The 17,336-nt window shown below is 42.1% G+C and overlaps 1 protein-coding gene across 1 annotated transcript in view; it reads left to right on the top strand.

Annotated features, from left to right (window-relative positions):
• Window positions 1-17,336, top strand: part of LOC110529893 (uncharacterized) — a 58,618-nt gene that overhangs the window by 29,839 nt on the left and 11,443 nt on the right. The window lies entirely within an intron of this gene.

The following is a 17,336-nucleotide window of genomic DNA, read 5'->3' as shown; positions in this document are numbered from 1 at the left end:
TTCCAGCGAGGGCAATTTTGGGGCTTCACCATGTTTCATCGAAATGTACAGCTGTGTGTCATCCGCATAATAGTGAAAGTTAACATTATGTTTCCGAAATACATCACCAAGAGGTAAAATATATAGTGAAAACAATAGTGGTCCTAAAACGGAACCTTGAGGAACACCGAAATGTACACTTGATTTGTCAGAGGACAAACCATCCACAGAGACAAACTGATATCTTTCCAACAGATAAGATCTAAACCAGGCCAGAACTTGTCCGTATAGACCAATTTGACGTTTCCAATCTCTCCAAAAGAATGTGGTGATCGATGTTATCAAAAGCAGCACTAAGGTCTATGAACACGAGGACAGATGCAGAGCCTCGGTCTGACGCCATTAAAAGGTCATTTACCACCTTCATAAGTGCAGTCTCAGTGCTATGATGGGGCCTAAAACCAGACTGAAGCGTTTCATAAACATTGTTTGTTTTCAGGAAGGCAGTGGGTTGCTGCGCAACAGCTTTTTCTAATATTTTTGAGAGGAATGGGAGATTCGATATAGGCCGATAGTTCTTTATATTTTCTGGGTCAAGGTTTTGCTTTTTCAAGAGAGGCTTTATTACTGCCACTTTTAGTGAGTTTGGTACACATCCGGTGGAAAGAGAGACGTTTATTATGTTCAACATAGGAGGGCCAAGCACAGGAAGCAGCTCTTTCAGTAGTTTAGTTGGAATAGGGTCCAGTATGCAGCTTGAAAATTTAGAGGCCATGATTATTTTCATCATAGTGTCAAGAGATATAATACTAAAACACTTGAGTGTGTCCCTTGATCCTAGGTCCTGGCAGTTGTTTAGACTCAGGGCAACTGAGGTTTGGAGGAATACGCAGATTTAACAGATTTTTGTACTTTGACGTCCTTGGGTCGGCGGAGGGAATCTGGAAGGGCTTCTAGGAATCTTTGGGTTGTCCGAGAATTTATAGAACGACTTTTGATGATCCTTGGTTTGGATCTGAGCAGATTATTTGTTTCGATTGCAAACGTAATTAAAATGGTGGTCCCATAGTCCAGGATTATGAGGAAAAACATTAAGATCCACAACATTGATTCCACAGGACAAAACTAGGTCCAGAGTATGACTGTGGTAGTGAGTAGGTCCGGAGACATGTTGGACTAAACCCATTGAGTAAATGATGGCTCTGAAAGCCGTTTGGAGTGCGTCTGTGGACTTTTCCATGTGAATATTAAAGTCACCAAAAATGTGAATATTATCTGCCATGACTACAAGGTCCAATAGGAATTCAGGGAACTCAATGAGGAACGCTGTATATGGCCCAGGACGCCTGTAAACAGTAGCTATAAAAAGTGATTGAGTAGGCTGCATAGATTTCATGACAAGAAGCTCAAATTGAAATTTGCTTTCATAAATGTTAGCAACACATCTGCCTTTGCAGGATGTGCAGGGGATATGGTCACTAGTGTAACCAGGAGGTGAGGCCTCATTTAACACAGTAAATTCATCAGGCTTAAGTCATGTTTCAGTCAGCCCAGTCACATTAAGATTATGATCAGTTATTAGTTCATTGACCATAACTGCCTTGAAAGTGAGGGATCTAACATTAAGTAGCCCTACTTTGAAATGCGAGGTATCACAATATCTTTCAATAATTGCAGATATGGGAGGTCTTTAATCCAGAGAGATTGCTAAGGCGAACACCGCCATGTTTAGTTTTTCCCAACCTAAGTCTAGGAGCAGACACGGTCTCAATGGGGATAGCTGAGCTGACTACCCTGGCTGTGCTAATAGCCTGCTGCCTGGCCTGCACCCTATTTCATTGTGGAGCTAGGGGAGTTAAAGCCCTGTCTATGTTCGTAGATCAGATGTGAGCACCCCTCCAGCTAGGATGGAGTCCGTCACTCCTCAACAGGCCAGGCTTGGTCCTGTTTGTGGGTGAGTCCCAGAAAGAGGGCCAATTATCTACAAATTCTATATTTTGGGAGGGGCAGAAAAGTTTTCAACCAGCGATTGAGTTGTGAGACTGCTGTAGAGCTCATCCAACTGTGAGGGGGCCAGAGACAAATACTCGATGCCGACACATCTTTCTAGCTGATTTACACGTTGAAGCTATGTTGAGCTTGGTGACCTTTGACTGTTTCATCCTAACATTGTTCGTGCCAACGTGGATAACAATATCCCAATACTCTCTACACTCGGCAGTTTTAGTTTTAGCCAGAACCATCTTCAGATTAGCCTTAAAGTCGGTAGCCCTGCACCCTGGTAAACAGTATGATTGCTGAATGATTCATTTTAAATCTAATACTACGTGTAATGGAGTCGCCAATGACTAGGGTTTTCAATTTGTCAGAGCTAATGGTGCGAGGCTTCGGCGTCTCAGAGCCCGTAACAGGAGGAGTAGAGACCCGAGAAGGCTCGGCCTCTGTGGAGAGAACCGTTTGAAAGTTTCTGTCGGATGAATGAGCGACACCGGTTGAGCATTCCTACAGCATTTCCCTCCAGAAGCCATGAGAAATTTGTCCAGCTGCAGGGACTGTGCGAGAGGATTTATACTACTATCTGTACTTACTGGTGGCACAGACGCTATTTTATCCTTTCCTACTCTGAAATTACCCTTGCCTAACGATTGCGTCTGAAGCACAGCTATCCTTGCCGTAAGGCAATCGTTCTCCTGTATATTATGAGTACAATGACTGAAATTAGAAGGCATCATGTTAATGTTACTACTTAGCTTCGGCTAGTGGATATCCTGACAAATCACGTCCAGATAAAGCGTCCGGAGTGAAAAAGTTTAACAAAAAAAAAGTTGAGCGAGGGATAAACTAAAAATATAAACGTAATTAAAAAGTAAAAACCATCAAATTGTCAGGTAGCAAAGTAAGGTTAGCAACAAAATGCACAGCAGCACATAAACAAGTCTGCAAGTTGTGACCGGAAGTGACACACACTAACAGTCCGTTGAGGTCGGTGTAACTCTAGAGATGCGCCTGACAATTAAATTTTTGTCCAGTGTATACACTGCGTACAAAACATTAAGAATAAATAAATGATAAATATATATTTTTCGTTATTTTCATAAAATAAACACAGTGACTTATTACACATCAGTGATTTAAAAGGTTTTATTATAAAGACTGCATGGGGGCTTTAACTTAAGGCCTGTTTTTTTATGCTGGAGATACATGGGGCGTCACTGGTATAAAACTTTGGTGGTGCCGAGATATCTATATACTCCAGGTATCTATATTTTGGGGATATACGGTTCAGCAATGGTTATGTAGCTGTGGTTATGTAATGTCTATTTCATGTTTGTTATAGAAATGCGATAGGCTTACTGTAATGAAATGTTCCTGATATTGAGGCTTTTCCTCAGTAAATACAACACACATCGTCTTTCCAAGTAGGTTTGAACCCACAGTCTTAGTGTTTGGGCAACATATTCCAACCAACACAGTCATCTATGCTACACTTTATTACACTAAGCTCTGTCCAATCCATCTATGCGGGAGTGTGTGCCAGTATGTATGGAAGTCGAGGAATGTGACGGTGATGATGATGAAGAGATACAGGACGACACGCCCCATCCAAAGTATTCTTCGCCTCATCAGACAGAGTAACATTCCTCTCTCCCTGACTCACTGTCAACTCAGCATTATAATACTACTAAAACACCATAGTAATACAGTTCAGTAGGTTGCTGAGAGAAATACACACTTCCTAATTAGTCACTGTTATAACAGAGAGCCTCAGTGGTGTCATCAAAGCCACATTCTTGGTGAATTAATGTTGGCGCCACTGATTTATTAAGTGGGTATAGCTGTGTGTGAACTCTAGTTAAGCTATCCAATATTAACCTTATTCATTCAGAGACTCTAACTACATTTTCAATATGGGCATGTTTTATGTTGTACATTCATCTCCAGACGTATGTTTATGACATGTTAAAAGAAAAAACTTTTACTTACTTGTTTGCTCGGGTACTTCAGTTAAATTACTATAAGAGAAGTATTACAATAGTAAGCGGTGGTTGAACAAAGCAGACTTTTCTCTAATAGGATAAGACTTTCCTCTAGAACCTTCAGGCCATTTTCACTGTGAGAGGGGCTTTCCCTGTACTCCCAAATAGAGATATGTTTTAAGGGTCAGTGTCCCCTTGGCATTCCTCTCACCCCTCCCGGATGAGAACCATGAAGCCTTTATTTAATTTCAGTTAATTTCTCAAATGGACTTGCCATTTTAATATACTGCTTGTTCTATTGTGGGGTATTTGTCCTCATAGGCATTATGAGGCTCCATCTCAGAACACTCTGTGTGGGGATCCATCCAGACAGTACTCGATTAGAGACGTTAGCACCCATTTGAGAAAAATAATTGGAAGTGTAGGAATCATGAATGAAGGCTATTTGTGGTTCTGGTGTCTTAAGTTGCGTTAAGGCTCATTGACTCCATACTACTTCCTTCCATTGCTAATATAATAATCTTTCTTTACAAGGAACTCCAAAGAGTTTGAAGTCTCTACACTGCCTCAGCGGAGTGACTCTGGAAACATCCCTTCATGACTGGTGACATTTGCCATGAGATATGGAGCAGTGAGCTGTCAACTCTCCAGAAAAAGGGAGTGAGTGAAGAGAGAGGGATTTCAGACTGATTTCCAATTGCTTTTCTAAAGTCTGGTGGAACTGTATTTGAAGGACACAGGGGGGAAGAGTGAATAGGAGAGAAAGGGGTGAGGGGTAGTGTAGAAAGATCTCCTCCCAAAGAGATCTGGTATTACCGAGAGCTAAACCCCCCCTATACCTCTCTCCTCCATGCACCCTTCACCCAAGCAGGACTTTCATGCTGCTTGGGTTCCGAACACACACAATGAGGTGGGGAGGAAGGGGTTTCGGGGTGTAAAAGGGGAGTGAGGAGAGGTTGGGTGTGGGGGGGACTTACCTGAAAGATCACGACAGACTCTGTCATCCTGGATGGCCACTGAAGGGAATAGGGGGGGAGGAAAAGTTAAACTTATTCAGAACAGTTGAAAAAGACAGTAAGGGAGGGAGGAGGAGGTGGGGGTGGTCCTTACATAACATGTATGTCAGTCAGGGCCATCTGTTGAAATATGTGTGTAGCCCATTTTCTCCCCTCAGACTAACAGACACACGTGCTGGACCAGAGAAAGAGAGTGCTCAGCAACCTCTCTAATGGCAAACATCAGATACGGCAACATGCAATCCCAGTTTTTCCCATCCTTATCGATTACCTTCCTGAGCATTGACTTCAGGGTGGTTGAATCTCTCAACCAGCCCGTCTGTCTGAGGATGGTAATTTTTTATTTTTTCATTTCATCTTTATTTAACCAGGTAGGCTAGTTGAGAACAAGTTCTCATTTGCAACTGCGACCTGACCAAGATAAAGCATAGCAGTGTGAACAGACAACACAGAGTTACACATGGAGTAAACAATTAAAAAGTCAGTAACACAGAGAGAAAAAAAATAGTTTATATACATTGTGTGCAAAAGGCATGAGGAGGTAGGCGAATAATTACAATTTTGCAGATTAACACTGGAGTGATAAATGATCAGATGGTCATGTACAGGTAGAGATATTGGTGTGCAAAAGAGCAGAAAAGTAAATAAAAGTAAACAGTATGGGGATGAGGTAGGTAAAATTGGGTGGGCTATTTACCGATAGACTATGTACAGCTGCAGCGATCGGTTAGCTGTACAGCGGTAAACCGATGTCCTCAACTGTTTCACCTGCCACAATTTACAAAGGTAAGCCATAAGGCGGGACATAAAGGGGGTCCCATGGTCAGTAAGGATCTTCTTATTTTTGGAAGCCATTGTCCGAAGGGGAATGGCTTCTGGGTAGCGAGTGGCATAAACTAAAATTACTAGAATGTATTGGTGCCCTCTGGCGGGATTTGGGTAGTGGGCCCACTATATCCATCACTATCCTCTCAAATGGCGTTTCGATTATGTGGAGTGGCACTAACGGGGATCTAACAGCGAGTCGGGGAGCTGTTAACTGGCATTCCAGGCACTCTCCACAATGGCGAGCCACTTCAGCCTGAATTCTTGGCCAGTAAAACCTCCTTACAATCCGGACTCGGGTTTAATCGATACCAAGGTGTCCACCCTGAATGTGCCCATGAGCTAGATCCAGTACTGTCCTACGGTACCGGGTGGGGACCAACAACTGTTCCACCACATCAACCCCTATTTTTGAGACTCTGTACACCAAACCCTTTTTCATGATGAAGTGGGGAAAACTATTAGGCATCATCCCATCATTTATGGGAGTACCATCTACGACCTGCACAGGCTTGTTGCAGGGTTGGATCCTGGTTTTGGGCCGTCCCGAAATTAGTCAAGGACCCTGCCAGATCAGCTGGTTCTAGATAGTTGTCCTCTGGATTCAGATCGACCCCAGCCCCACTAGTACCGGCAGTTCATTATCAACGAGGTCTACCACTTCATCCTCATCCTCCCCTACTAGTACCTGTGACGTTGGCCCCTGGGAGACCTATTTTCTTGGCTTTGGTTAAAGGCCCCATGCTTCTTCTTGCTTGGTCAGGGTTGTTGACTTCTCAAATGAATCCTACAGACGAAGAACTATATATGTGACATAAAAATAAAAAAAAGATACATCAAATCATTATTGGACCCCCTTTTTCTATAGTGAACCATTTCACAAGCTTTCCACGTGCTAATTAACAATCATTTTAAATTTAAAGATAGGCTCTCGTGGAATTACCGTTTATGCGCACCACTCAGAATAGACGGACAAACGCACAACTTTTCTGTTGCTGATGAAAATCGCCGAAATGTAGGAAAGAAACGTAAAACAAAACTAAAAGAATGGAAAGACAGGCAAAGGAAGATCTTACGGGATGCGGGAAAACCCTATACAAATCGTAAGGGTAAAAAAAAAAAAAATCAAGCTAGCTAGATATAGAGTACAGTAACTAACATGTATGTTCTGGGTTGTCTAATTTGTAACTATATAGAAAACATATTAGCTAAAGCTCTTTGGCTACTAACTTATACATTATCGTTACAAATGTTATTGCTAGATTATAGAAGAAACATAGCTAGCTACTTTTTCTCCATCTACCGGATGATTCGACATGGCTAGAGTAGCTAGCTAGTTATATGTAACGTTACACTGTATCCTGCAGGGATTGCACACCGAGGGTCCATTGAAGTGGCAAGCTGCATATTGAACTGGGTGAAGACAAAATTCACACCACTCACCAAACCAGAGGTGCGCAAATTTATCATCTTCAGTGACTGATGCTGTGGGCATAATAACAACTGCCGGATGCTCAATCTATTGTCGATGCTCGTCTCTATGGGTTACTTTACCCAAGTTGAGCAGAAATTCATGGTCTCTGGTCATTCTTTTCTTCCTTGTGATCGATCTTTTGCCACCACCTGATGATGTTTCAAAGATGATACTTGAAGCACAACCAGCAAAACCATTCAAGGTGATGAGGATGCAATGTGAAGACTTCAGGCACCTCCCAGATTCTGTCCTCAAGCGACCAGCTGGACTACAGATCACGTCAGTGAGGTGGTTAAAAGTCACAGGTATTGAACAGAGAATAGTTTACTAACATCCCATCAACATGCAACATGTTGTTCTAACAATAAAATATCCTAATGCTTTACTGTGAAAGTTGTTTATTCATGTCAGACATGAATAAACAACTTTCACAGTCAAGCATTAGGATATTTATATTTATTTATTTATTATTTATTTATTTTATTTATTTATTTATTTATTATATTTATTAGGAACTTAAAATGTTTCTGTTCTAATTTCAGTTGAGAATCCTTGGAATCTGTACGCCAGACAGAGCCACAGTCTACTTGAGGGATTGAAATCGTGGCTGATCTCCAAACCAAAACAAGGAGCTATACCTCAACCTCCCTATTTTGCAAGCCTCTACCCTAGAGCATATGAGATTCCTCTGCCCATCAAAAAAAAAAACAAGTACCAAGATCTGATGACCATGATCAACGACTTGCCAGCTGCTGCACGCTCTTTTTATAAATCACTGCAGAGTGAATCATTTGTTGTTAAACCAAGCTACATAATTAACAGTTTTTTTCTGTGAGTTTATGATCCCCTGAACCTGTATAGTATGTTGAATCTGAATACATTTCAGAAGACATGTCAGCCCTATTGTATGAAATTAAATGTATAGTAGGTGTTTTCTACATTGAGGGCTTCATTTTAAATGAGACTAAGATTTCATGACTCAACTTTTAAGAAAAGTCATCAGTGCTAAAGTTGATAGACCACCTTTAAATGAACCTCCATACAAATGAATTAACTTCATATTGCATTTAAGTTATTTACATGAAGGGCATCTGTACTTGAAAGTACTTAAAACATCATATCAGGTGTTAAAAAAGGATATCTTACAAGAGTCATGCAAAATGTCACATATACCGTTCTTCCACAAACTGAAATCATCACTGGAGTTATCCTGTTCATCCACATTCTAAAAATTAAAACGGCAATAACAAAAGTATTTTTTGAAATAACAAAAAATATAAATTGTTGTTGGAAGATATGGGTATGGTGAATTATGTCAACCATAAAACACCTAATGTGGTACACATAATTAATAATATAAAAATAACTGATTATCTTAAAATGGAAAAATTGTCACATATATGGTTCTTCGTCTGTAGGATTCAAATATGCCATTTTGGCCTAACTTCGCAAAGTATCTACCCAATATTACATCATATGGTATCTTTGGGACTACGCCGACCTCATAATCCAGCAGACCGTCCTCTGTTTGTATGCTCACTAAGGCTGTGGGGTACAGATGGGTATCTCCATGAATGCATGTAACACTGATATCCTGACTTGTATCCAGTTTATGAGTCGGCACTAGGTTTGCAACGACCAGGGTTAGCATACTGCCGGAATACAGCAGTGCTTCCACCTCTTTCCCTTCAACCTTCACCCTGAACATATGTTTGTTTCTTGATTTTTCAAGTACAGTGGTTACCACAGGACATGCATACCATATATCATCTTTTTCACCGAGGTTACATTGCATTGGCTCTTCTTTTGTAGGGCGGGGGGGGGGGGGGGGGGGGCCTTAGTGACAGTCTTACCCTGTCCGCTGGTTTGTCCAGGCCCGGGGAATGGGAATCTTTCCTCCTGTGTCTGCTCAGCTGTTCCTGCCGTACAGTACCGTTCAACAAGGCCCACGAGATGGTCGCCAGAAAGTACCTCGTTCTGGCCAACCCATCGTTGCACTTCTTGGGGTAGACCTCGCTGAAACTGGTCGAGTACGATGGCCTCGACGATCTCGGCGGATGAACGGATCTCCGGTCGCAACCATTTCCGTGCCAGGTGAATCAAGTATACATCTGTATTCGGGGGTTGGCCAGGTCAGTAGGAACTCTGGTGGAAGCGGTGTGCCCTCACGGTATCGGTCACTCCCAGTCTAGTCAGAATCTCTCACTTTAGTTTATCATAATCCTGTGCATCTTTCAACTCCAGGTCAAAATACGCCTTTTGAGCATCCCCTGACAGGTATGGTGCCAGAAGTCCTGCCCATTCTTCTTTCACTTCTCCCTCTCTGACGTCTTTTCAAAGGTGGCAAGATATGCTTCCACATCATCCTGCTTTGTCATTTTTTAAAGAAAATGATTGGCCTGCCTCTGGCTATTTGCAGCTGGTAACTGAGCCCCAATTTGGTCTGCTAGCTCCTTTAGGCCTTCTCTTAACTTCCGGGTATTTCTCTCTTGCTCTTCACTGAACAGCTGGTTGGTGCGATGTTGGACCTGTAACGTGTCCTGATACACTCGCATTGCATCCTGATGAGCTATTTGTTGAGCTCTAGTTGCCTCTTGTTGGGCGGACACCGCTTGTAACAGGGCCTGTATGGCTCCCTCCATACTCATTTTCCTGATAAACTGTCCTAACCAAACAAAGCCACAACAAAAAAACTCCCCTTTGGAGTGCTAACTAAACATTTTTTTTCTTCTTCCTAACCAGAGGTATGGTTAGTCCATTGCCCGCATTCTCCACCACGTGTGACAAACCTCTTCAAGGTTAGGAGTGTTTGTCACAAATTAAGTGGGAAACTGTCACCAAAATCACCCCAGAATGAGAGTTTTCCCGAACAGTGTGTGTTTGTTTCTCCATCCCGGTCCACCCACGCCGCAGGCAAGGTCAAGGATAGCAGGGTTCGGTACACGAATCGGGTTCTCGGAGGGTCCAGGTCCAAATGCCAACAGGTAAATCCAAAACAGCTCATACACGGTAAAGCTCATACACGGTAAATCCAGCCAATATATATTGTCTCTTTCTCTATGGTTCACAGATCCTTCCAGTCCTCTCTCTCTCTTCCTGGTTTGTCTTGACCCTTTATCTGTGAGCCGGCCCCACCTTCTGAGGGTTCCCCTTGCTTCTGGGATTTGTAGTCAGCCAGTCAGCCATTTTGTGATCTGTAGTTCTGATCGGGGTGGCCATTTTAGTGATCGGGAAGAGCCCGTTTATTAGTTCTGCTCTCACATATCTGCCATTTATCACTCGACCCCCTTCTTTGCCACAATATATACATACACACAGTGATGGCCAAAAGTTTGCTGCTTCAGATGTTACTTTGGAATACTGAAGTATAATTACAAGCATTTCATATGTGTCTAAAACTTTTATTGACAATTACATGAAGTTGATGCAAAGAGTCAATATTTGCAGGGTTGACCCGTTTTCAAGACCTCTGCAATCTGCCCTGGCATGCTGTCAATTAACTTCTGGACCACATCTTGACTGATGGCAGCCCATTCTTGCATAATCAATGCTTGGAGTTTGTCAGAATTTGTGGGGTTTTGTTTGTACACCCGCCTCTTGAGGATTGACCATAAGTTCTCAATGGGATTAAGGTCTGGGGAGTTTCCTAGCCATGGACCCAAAATATCAATGTTTTGTTCCCCGAGCCACTTAGTTATCACATTTGCCTTATGGCAAGGAGCCCCATCATGCTGGAAAAGGCATTGTTCATCACCAAACTGTTCCTGGATGGTTGGGAGAAGTTGCTCTCGGAGGATGTGTTTGTACCATTCTTTATTCATGTCTGTGTTCTTAGACAAACTTGTGAGTGAGCCCACTCCCTTGGCTAAGAAGCAACCCCACACATGAATGGTCTCAGGATGGCATGACACAGGACTGATGGTAGCGTTCACCTTGTCTTCTCCGGACAAGCTTTTTTCCGGATGCCCCAAACAATCGGAAAGGGGATTCATCAGAGAAAATGACTTTACCCCAGTCCAATCCCTGTACGTTTTGCAGAATATCAGTCTGTCCCTGATGTTTTTCCTGGAGAGAAGTGGCTTCTTTGCTGCCCTTTTTGACACCAGGCCATCCTCCAAAAGTCTTCACCTCACTGTGTGTGCAGATGCACTCACACCTGCCTGCTGCCATTCCTGAGCAAGCTCTGTACTGGTGGTGCCCCGATCCCGCAGCTGAATCAACTTTAGGAGACGGTCCTGGCGCTTGCTGGACTTTCTTGGGTGCCCTGAAGCCTTCTTCACAACAATTGAACCGCTCTCCTTGAAGTTCTTGATGATCCGATAAATGGTTGATTTAGGTGCAATCTTACTGGCAGCAATATCCTTGCCTGTGAAGCCTTTTTTTTGCAAAGCAATGATGACGGTACGTGTTTCCTTGCAGGTAAACATGGTGGCAGAGGAAGAACAATGATTACAAGCACCACCCTCCTTTTGAAGTTTCCAGTCTGTTATTTGAACTCAATCAGTATGACAGAGTGATCTCCAGCCTTGTCCTCGTAAACACTCACACCTGTGTTAACGAGAGTATCACTGACATGATGTCAGCTGGTCCTTTTGCGGCAGGGCTGAAATGCAGTGGAAATGTTTTGGGGGGATTCAGTTAATTTGCATGGCAAAGAGGGACTTTGCAATGAATTGCAATTCATCTGATCACTTTTCATAACATTCTGGAGTATATGCAAATTGCCATCATACAAACTGAGGCAGCAGACTTTGTGAAAATTAATATTTGTGTCATTCTCAAAACTTTTGGCCACGACTGTATACACTACCGTTCAAATGTTTGGGGTCAGTTAGAAATGTCCTTGCTTTTGAAAGAAAAGCGTCATTTTTTATCCACTAAAATAACATCAAATTGATCAGAAATAGTGTGGACATTGTTAATTTTGAAAATGACTATTGTAGCTGGAAACGGCGTACAGAGGCCCATTATCAGCAACCATCGCTCCTGTGTTCCAATGGCACCTTGTGTGAGCTAATCCAAGTTACTCATTTTAAAAGGCTAATTGATCATTAGAAAACCCTTTTGCAATTGTGTTAGCACAGATGAAAACTTGTGCTGGTTAAAGAAGAAATAAAACAGGCATTCTTTAGACGAGTTGAGTATCTCGGTCATCAGCGTCTGTGGGTTCAGACTAAAAAAAAAGACGTTTCTTATGAAACTCGTCAGTCTATTCTTGTCCTGAGAAATGAAGGCTTTTCCATGCGAGCAATTGCCAAGAAACTGAAGATATCGTACAACGCTGTGTACTACTCTCTTCACAGAACATCGCAAACTGGCTCTAACCAGAATAGAAAGAGGAGTGGGAGGCCCGGGTGGACAACTGAGCAAGAGGACAAGTACATTAGTGTTTAGTTTGAGAAACAGATGCCTCACAAGTCTTCAACTGCCAGATACATTAAATAGTACCCGCAAAACACCAGTCTCAACATCAACAGTGAAGAGGCTACTCCGAGATGCTGGCCTTCTAAGCAGAGTTCAAAGAAAATGCCATATCTCAGACTGGCCAATAAAAATAAAAGATTAAGATGGGCAAAAGAACACAGACAAGAACTCTGCCTAGAAGGCTAGCAACCCGTAGCAAGTATTCAACCACAGGAGGTTGGTGGCACCTTAATTGGGGAGAGTGGGCTTGTGGTATTGGCTGGAGCGGAATAGGTGGAATCGTATCAAGGTTTCCTCCGCTGTTTTGTCTCCACTCAGGCCACTGACTGGAGCAAGTTCCTCGTCTGGTGAGCAAGATGCTCACAACATACTGCCGAACTCGTCCACTGGAATATCTCCATTCGAGTGTCAGTTCGGGTTCATTGTGTTTTTTGTTTTCACAAACTTTGTACCTTCTGTGGCAGACCCGGGGGTTTGGTCAAGATGTTTACATAGATCAGACACAGACAGAGTATTAGCTCGGTTTGAAGGGTGTTTATTAAATAAGAAATCAAAAAGAAATGAACAGGTCTCCCCCATGAGACCCTCTCCGGGATACCTTCTCCTGGGCTCCGGGTCTTCCTGTATCCTGTCGGGCACACAAACTCAACTCCCTCGTCTTAGCTCGGGGAACCGTATCCAACCACATGGAAGTCACCTCACTTCCCCCAGTCCTCCTGTGTGCTGCCCTTCCGGCAGCTTCATGGGCCTTGCACAGCTGATGAGCAATCCGCCCTTGATTACTCACTAGCTCCCAATCAGCCCCAATTAGTACTGGCTGGAGAGCCCGTATAGACCTGGCACGTCCAGCGGATGGCGACATCGTCTCCTGATGTATACACCATCTGTTACCAGGCCTCGACGAGTCTCCCCATCGTGGCTGACCTGCTGTACGCCACACTACTGTTGAACTTAAGGGCTCTTTGAGTGAGTGGTCTGGCAGAGTGCCACAACCTCGGTCTGGTGCGCTCATGTGAAAGGTAGCTACGTTCCACTTCATTTGTACAGACAAAGGAATTGTCCGGTTGGAACATTAATGAAGTTTTATGTTAAAAACATCCTAAAGATTGATTCCATACTTAGTTTGGCATGTTTCTACGGGCTGTAATGGAACTTTTTGAACTTTTTCGTCCGATGATCGCGCTTTTGGATTTGTTTACCAAACGCCCTAACAAAAGAAAATATTTGGACATAACTGATGGACATTATCGAACAAATCAAACATTTATGGTGGAACTGGGATTCCTGGGAGTGCATTCTGATGAAGATTATCAAAATTAAGTGAATATTTAAAATGCTATTTCTGAGTAATATTGACTACCCAATATGGTGGGTATCTTTTTGGCTGCTTTGTTGTCTAAAGGCTGTACTCAGATTATTGCATGGTTTGCTTTCTCCGTAAAGTTTTTTTGAAATCTGATACAGCTGTTGCATTAAGGAGAAGTGTATCTATAGTTCCATGTATAATAGTCAAATCTTTATGAATGTTTATTATGAGTATTTCTGTAAATTGATGTGGCTCTCTGCACAATCACTGCATGTTTTAGAACTACTGAACGTAACGTGCCAATGTAAACTCAGATTTTTTTAGATAAATATGAACTTTATCAAACAAAACATACATGAAGTCCTATGAGTGTCATCTGATGAAGCTCATCAAATGTTAGTGATTCATTTTATCTCCACTTCTGCTTTTTGTGACTCCTCTCTTTGGCTGGAAAAATGTTTTTCTGTGGCTTGGTGGTGACCTAACATAATCGTTTGTGGTGCTTTCGCTGTAAATCCTTTTTGAAATCAGACACTGTGGCTGCATTAATTAATTATGGCTGCGATCCCTGTACAGGGATCAACATCAGGGGACATTTCAGAGTGACAACTAAAAATACAACGTCGTAACATTAAACATTCTTGAAAATGCAAGTGTCTTACATCCTTCAAAAGATTAGAATCTTGGTAATCAAACTATGTTTTCCGATTTAAAATAGCTATTACAGAGAACAAATACCATGCTTTTGTTTGAGAAGAGCAATCAACAACAGAAACATTTTCTGCCATGACAGTTTTTACACATTCACATCTGAAGGTAAAATGATGACTTACATTCTGATATCTTGCTCTTATTTCTCTTCCTGAGGGTCCCAGTGATCAAATGAAGTGCCGTTTTCTTTGATAAAATACATTTTTATAGCCTAAATCTAAACATTTTGTAAACCGTTTGTGCCGTGAAATCCATCTCTATCAATTTTTTACGGAGCATTCGACATGATTACACACCGTAAACAATCGTTTATCTAGTCATGGTTGGTTTCAGTGCATTCCTCTGGATGTTTGCAACACAGCCAAACATCATTGTTTTTTTTTGCGGGGAATATTGACCGAAGTGAACTGATTTGAAGACAACGAGCAATTACTTCCTTGCGCACCAATAATTTTTGCGAAGCTTCATTGATTGACTGTATTTCTGCCCAATGACCACTGATCTTCTTGAAATTAGCTGGGTAGATAGCCAATGAGCTGAGGTAAACGCCAGTATGTAATGGTTTTGGTTTGGACCACCATTCCTTGTTTGTAAGTACACACGTAAGGAACTCCATTCTCGCCTTGACTATCAGAGGACTTGCTGTGACGCTTGTTACGCGCAGCAGTATTTCAGAAAGTTGTATTTTCAACGATTTCATTAAAGATATCATGGCGAATAAATCAGGAAAAGCGAAGTCCAAGTCTAAAGTGAAAGTGAAAAATTGGAAGTGAGACAGATATTTTGTTTGAGGAATCTTTGAGTGTTATGATTCAAACAGGAACTGAGGAGCTGTTTCTGCAAGGACAGGATGTACTTCTGGACGGGTAAGTCCTAATGCCATTTTATGAAATATATATATATATATATATATATATATAGTGCCTTGCAAAAGTATTTGGCCCCCTTGAACTTTGCGAACTTTTGCCACATTTCAGGCTTCAAACATAAAGATATAAAACTGTATTTTTTTGTGAAGAATCAACAACAAGTGGGACACAATCATGAAGTGGAACGACATTTATTGGATATTTCAAACTTTATTAACAAATCAAAAACTGAAAAATTATTCAGCCCCTTTACTTTCAGTGCAGCAAACTCTCTCCAGAAGTTCAGTGAGGATCTCTGAATGATCCAATGTTGACCTAAATGACTAATAATGCTAAATACAATCCACCTGTGTGTAATCAAGTCTCCGTATAAATGCACCTGCACTGTGATAGTCTCAGAGGTCCGTTAAAAGCGCAGAGAGCATCATGAAGAACAAGGATCACACCAGGCAGGTCCGAGATACTGTTGTGAAGAAGTTCAAAGCCGGATTTGGATACAAAAAGATTTCCCAAGCTTTAAAAATCCCAAGGAGCACTGTGCAAGCGATAATATTGAAATGGAAGGAGTATCAGACCACTGCAAATCTACCAAGACCTGGCCGTCCCTCTAAACTTTCAGCTCATACAAGGAGAAGACTGATCAGAGATGCAGCCAAGAGGCCTATGATCACTCTGGATGAACTGCAGAGATCTACAGCTGAGGTGGGAGACTCTGTCCATAGGACAGCAATCAGTCGTATATTGCACAAATCTGGCCTTTATGGAAGAGTGGCAAGAAGAAAGCCATTTCTTAAAGATATCCATAAAAAGTGTATTTTAAAGTTTGCCACAAGCCATCTGGGAGACACACCAAACATGTGGAAGAAGGTGCTCTGTTCAGATGAAAACAAAATTGAACTTTTTGGCAACAATGCAAAACGTAATGTTTGGCATAAAAGCAACACAGCTCATCACCCTGAACACACCATGCCCACTGTCAAACATGGTGGTGACAGCATCATGGTTTGGGCCTGCTTTTCTTCAGCAGGGACAGGGAAGATGGTTAAAATTGATGGGAAGATGGATGGAGCCAAATACAGGACCATTCTGGAAGAAAAACTGATGGAGTCTGCAAAAGACCTGAGACTGGGACGGAGATTTGTCTTCCAACAAAACAATGATCCAAAACATAAATCAAAATCTACAATGGAATGGTTCAAAAATAAACATATCCAGGTGTTAGAATGGCCAAGTCAAAGTCCAGACCTGAATCCAATCGAGATTCTGTGGAAAGAACTGAAAACTGCTGTTCACAAATGCTCTCCATCCAACCTCACTGAGCTCGAGCTGTTTTGCAAGGAGGAATGGGAAAAAATGTCAGTCTCTGGATGTGCAAAACTGATAGAGACATACCCCAAGCAACTTACAGCTGTAATCGCAGCAAACTTAAGGCGGCTGAATAATTTTGCACGCCCAATTTTTCAGTTTTTGATTTGTTAAAAAAGTTTGAAATATCCAATAAATGTCGTTCCACTTCATGATTGTGTCCCACTTGTTGTTGATTCTTCACAAAAAAATACAGTTTTATATCTTTATGTTTGAAGCCTGAAATGTGGCAAAAGGTCGCAAAGTTCAAGGGGGCCGAATACTTTCGCAATGCACTGTATATCCACAGTAAAACGAGTCCTATATCGTCTTAACCTGAAAGGCCGCTCAGCAAGTAAGAAGTCACTGCTCCAAAACCACCATAAGTAGCCAGACTACTGTTTGCAACTG

Source organism: Oncorhynchus mykiss, chromosome 8 (assembly GCF_057628025.1).
Source record: "Oncorhynchus mykiss isolate SJ-2025 chromosome 8, ASM5762802v1, whole genome shotgun sequence".
Taxonomy (NCBI): Eukaryota; Metazoa; Chordata; class Actinopteri; order Salmoniformes; family Salmonidae; genus Oncorhynchus; species Oncorhynchus mykiss.
Note: the sequence above shows the minus strand (reverse complement) of the source record. Positions and strands in the feature narration are given on the sequence as shown.